Source organism: Gekko japonicus, unplaced genomic scaffold, assembly GCF_001447785.1.
Source record: "Gekko japonicus isolate JY-2015 unplaced genomic scaffold, Gekko_japonicus_V1.1 scaffold979, whole genome shotgun sequence".
NCBI classification, from domain to species: domain Eukaryota; kingdom Metazoa; phylum Chordata; class Lepidosauria; order Squamata; family Gekkonidae; genus Gekko; species Gekko japonicus.
The window spans coordinates 606866-612167 of NW_015161981.1; the positions used below are offsets into that span (position 1 = coordinate 606866).

At 43.8% G+C, this 5302-nt stretch overlaps 1 pseudogene; it reads right to left on the reverse strand.

The window, feature by feature from the left end:
• Positions 1-1071: 1071 nt before the first annotated feature.
• Positions 1072-1864, reverse strand: LOC107126246 (annotated as a pseudogene).
• Between the last annotated feature and the right edge of the window lie 3438 nt (positions 1865-5302).

Sequence of the window (5302 nt, forward strand, 5' to 3'; positions counted from 1 at the left end):
TGTGGGCATGCCAGCACCTCTGTCAGGCAGAAGCACCTGAGATCCTCCCCCTCCCCATTTCTTTCGCCCGACTTGGAGGCGAAGGGAAGGGAGAGGGGGGGAAAGAATGGATCCCAGGTGCTTCTGCCTGTCAGAGGGGCTGTTGCACATTCCGGTGATGTCAGGGGGTGTGGCATATGCTAATAAGTTATGCTAATGAGCTCCTGCAGCTCTTTTTCTACGAAATGACCCCTGGTCTCTTCCCAAGTAACCCTTTGTGAACTTGCAGTTGCAGATGTAGGGCTGAGATTCCTGACAGGTATTCATGTCTAAAGTCCTGTAAAATGTTCCGTGCAATGGTTCTGAGAAGAACCATCCTGTACAATCTTGGTTTCATTTTCATATGATGAAAGAGGGACAAGGAAGTGATTTGTCCCTTCCTCTCTCCCCACTGTAGCCTCCCAATCTGAGTGGATAGTAGCCACATGGGTCCCCCAGTACTGTGCATAAGGGCTGCCAGGAATAGGGGAAAAATATTTGACCACCAGTGTCTTCTGCTGATGCAACACTGGATCCAATCTTCAGTTTGATTTTTGTTATGCATTTGTACTGGCAATGCATTTTTTTGTGTGTGGTAAAAATCCTCTTTGTTTCAAGACTCGGGTTTGTACATGGACAAACTGCTGCAAGAGAAGCCCCACACACTGTGTTCAAAGAGCAGAAAGGAGGCAACATTTAGAAAGTTAACTGGAGAAATCCATTTAAGGCTAGAAACCAGCTGGGGCTGGAGTGAAATGATGATTGGTATGTTCAGATAGAGGGAAGTCTCAGCAGTATGGAGGCAGCTACACTTTAAGGCCAAGAGCAGAGAAGGAAGAGTTTTAAATGCCCCCAGCAGGACGCTCCATCTCCATCTGCCTGCTTGACCTCCATCTGCAGCTGGGTTCCCTGTAGCACTGTTTAATCAAGGCCCATGTCCAGGAGACCCCAGAGGAAAGGAAGCCTGCTTCTACCCTGCTAGATGCTGCTGAGCTGCATGGGAAAAAAAGGTGTAACACTGCACCCCCACACATACATGATCTCCAGGACTGGTTATTCCTTCAGAGATTTGACCTGGTTGTCAGGTGGGAGTGACTTCCCCAGATGCTGGGCAACTGTCAGCCCGTATTTCTGGTCTTGCACTTGTTCTTCCGCCTCTCTTCAGGAAAAAGCCACCAGGGAAGCTCAGATTAAAGCTGCTGCTGGGAGCAATCATGAGGGGCTTTTCATCCCAGATGGTCCCCAGTCTCTTCTTCCACCCTTCTAGGATCTGGGAAGAATCTCCGGTGGGGTGTGTGCAATGCTGAAGGCTATCTGGGGCTCCAAGATTTGGAATCCACAAAAGTGCAGGGTACCACTCTGCAAGGGCCATTGGAGGATGTTGATATACATGGAGCCTATCCCGCCAGTGGTGAAGAACAGCACAGCCTTCTTTTTCTGGAAGGCCTTTGTTCATACATTGCAGCATAGGAGTAGGCAAAGCCTTGCGTGAGGACGCATTCATACCAACCTTTCAAAGATGGCTAGCATGCCAAACCACTGGATGGGGAACTGGAAGATGACCAGGTCAGCAGCCTCCAGCTTCTTCTGCTTGGCCATGATGTTGCCACTCAGGTGCCCCTCTTTCCAGGCCAGGCCCACTTCGGTTGAAGTGCTCCGGGTCCTGGGGGCTGTCAGTGATGTCATCGCGGGAAAGGACCAGGTTGAAGCACATGGTGTAGAGGTCTGAGATGGCAATGGTCCAGCTGTGCCACTGCAGTGCTTCCACAGCTGCCTCTTTCATGGTGTGGTTGAAGGAGGTCTGCTCCGGGTGGGCCAGCACCACCAGCACCCACTGGCCAGCCATGGTGCTGCAGCAGGAGGTGGTGCCGGCGATGCGTTTTATTGCATTTTTATCCTGCCTTTCTGGGTAAAACTTCTAAAGCTCTTTTCAACTGCCAATACCAAATCTCCCTTATAAATAAAAGCTGAATGGTGGTGGCACTTCTCTAGAACATTCCACACACTCCAAAATCAATTCGCTCTCTGATCTGTCATTCAGAGGGTCTCCTTAGCCATTGCCTGCCTCCAACATTCTAAACATTTTGCTGTTCCTCTCCCCCCCATAGCCAGTCAGAACACAGAGGTTATTTGCATATGCAGCCTCATTGGCCTTTGCTTCGGAACACAGAGGTTGTTTGCATAATGCGACTTATTGGCTTTTGCCTCTAACATTCTAAACAGTTTGCTGTTCTGAGGTAAAATGTGTCCAATCTCCAGGTGAGGGCTGGAGATCACTCAGAATTGCAATTGCTTTCCAGATGGCAGAGATCAGTTTCCCTGGAGAAAATGGTGGGCTCTGTATCCTTATATGCTGCTGAGGTGGCCCCCATATGACAGCCAATGTGACCTAGCAGTCAGGGCTTCAGAGCACAGGAGGGGCTGCAGGTGTGTGGGGGGTGGAAATCTGAAGAGTGAGGAGGAAATAAAGGTAGGTTGATGATTGGCTGGGCAGGAGATAGGGTTGCCAACTCCAGGTGGAAAATTCCTGGAGATGTGAGGGATGGAGCCTGGAGAGGGTGAGGTTTCAGGAGGCGTGAGACCTTGGACAGGTGCAAAGCCATAGACTCCACCCTCCAAACCAACCATTCCCTTCTGGGGAACCATCATTGCCAATCTCCAGGTGAGGGCTGGAGATCACTCAAAATTACAACTGTTCTTTAGGTAGCAGAGATCAGTTCCTCTGGAGAAAATAGTGGACTCAGTGTCATTATACCCTGCTGAGGTCGCCACAGCAAATTGACACTGAGTGTCCAGTGCCTCTTTCTAGAGGCCATTGTATTTATTTCCACAACAAGCCTTTTTCCTAGTAAACCAATAAAACATAAACTTTAGCCAAAACCCCATAAAAACAAGCAGCAGCAAAATGGCATCATAAAAAGCAGAAAAACAGATAATCCCACAAATGCACTTTATCTGCAGCCTAAAAGACAGCAAAGCCAATGACATACATGCATATCTGGGAAGGATGAACTCAAAGCCTCAATTTTTCTGATACCAAACAAGCATAGTTATTTGTGTGGATAATTTTAATGGCAAACGCAGATTACCTATAATTTGTTTGCATGATGAAAAATCATTGTCTACTACTTAGTATAAATGTGCATTCAAAATTAATTAATTAAAATGATACAAACACCTTTGTTAATTAACCTTGAAAAAGTAGCTAATTTGGATAAAGCTGTAAAGAAGAATCCTATGGGCAAGGGCCATGAAAATTTCATCCCAATTGATTAGGGAGACAGACAGAAGTATATTTCCCATTGAAATCAAAGGGAGCACTAAATACAATAATGGCTCACAAAACATACTACAAAAAATCTGAATTTTAAAAAATTAATGAGCAAAACAACATGAACCTGAATATAATTCCTGCGGTATTAATTCTTTCTTAGCTTTTCGGTAGGTTGCTCAATATTACCACAAATCAAATTAAATTCTCTTTTTGTTACTCTTGATCCAAGAATATTTTTTTCAAAACCGTGGACATGTTGCTTTCTCAAACTTTGGGAATCTGAACTAGCAGAACATAGAGAACATCTTACGTGTATACTGTAAATTCATTATACTGCTTTATTCGTTTTATTTAACAATAAGGGCCACTGAGCCAGCAAACAAATGTAAACATACATAATAAAATCACATCTTTAAAACCATTAAAACAAACAAAACACTTCATTAAAATGATTAAAACCAGATCTAAACTATATACAAAACATAAAAGCAATGAAACAATTAAGCAGGAAGAAGGGATCACTGAGGGAATGCCAGTCTTCTCCTGCTTGGAGAAGATTGGCAACAAAAGGGGACAGACCAGTCTCCCTGACAAGAGAGTTCCAGAGTTTTGGTGCCATGACTGACAAAGCCCACTTCCAGATTGCCACCACCTAGGAGGGGGCACCCAAAGCAGGGTCTCTGAAGATGACCATAGTGGTCACGTAGTTTTACACACCAGTTTCCTTGGGGGACAGATTACATTTCTTTTGACAACTCGAAAAAAAAAGGCATTCCCTCATGTTCTCTGAGAGACCTCTGAGTCTTATGTGACTTTCGTTAGTGATATTCTCATGCAATGAGAATATGTGAGATTTGAACTTTTGACAGGGAACATGATAAATTTTCTTAATAAAACTGGGTATCAAAAGGAGTCCTGCCATCATTTTGCTTTAGTTGCTGTGCAATTGTGAAGCATCACAAAGATTCCCCACTTCTGTTTCAAGTCACCCCACCAAGTCATTAAACATTATCTGGCATTTGTCAACAGTTCGGTAAACATCCAGAAAAAGGAATCTGAATCACATAGTTTATTTTACATTCTTCTTCTCCAACTGCTGATTAAGATAAATAGTTTGGATAAAAAGCCTATCAGCTCCAACAATCATAAAAAGAAAGCAGTCAGCTATCAGCCGAGTTTAGATTGGCCTTCATATATTTTTAAACAACAGAAAAAGGGTTTATGTACTCTTTGATACGTTTTCTTCCATTCTCATCCCATCATGTTAGCAACAAGTCAAAGCTAAATATGAATATTACCAAAAAAAAAACCACCCCAAAGATCACTAGACCACTGGAGCACAAGGCTACAAGCAGGAATTCCAGACACAATGCAACATTCAGAAACTATCCAGATCTATTTAAACTGCCTATAATCCTAAGGGATTTCAGTGGGGGGAAGACATTTATGAGTATAACACCTTAAGAACTGTTATACTATATCAGACCAGTCAGCCACCTAATCCTGTAATCCTTGGCGGGGGACTGTTCCTGCTTGCTCAGCGGGGCAGGAAAAAGGTTCAGAGGCCATGGATGCTCTCTGGATGCACAGAGCATGCAGGGGTCAGGTGGCATCTTGGGCTTTTCAAGAACTGATCTACTCTCCTTTGATTTATTTTTACATTATACTGAAAATTAGAACACAAAAACATAGAACCTTACTTCTGCATTCTGAAAAAGGAGAAGCCTGGCCTTCAGACAAGAAAAGTATGAGAAAACAGTGCAGTTATTTCAGCATCCAGCCATAGCCAACAGTATTTCATGCCTGTTGTTGCATAGGGAATAAACTGTTCCAATCTGCAAGATCACCATTTTACTTATCACATCTTTGTAATTATCCACTTCATGAAACTACACTTATTCCTACTATATCAACTGTGTATTAAAATTACTATGAGGTGACTTTCCCCTTTCAGGTTTGTATGGGAATCCTTCTATCAGAATTTGACTCTCCAGTGGTGATATTTGCTGT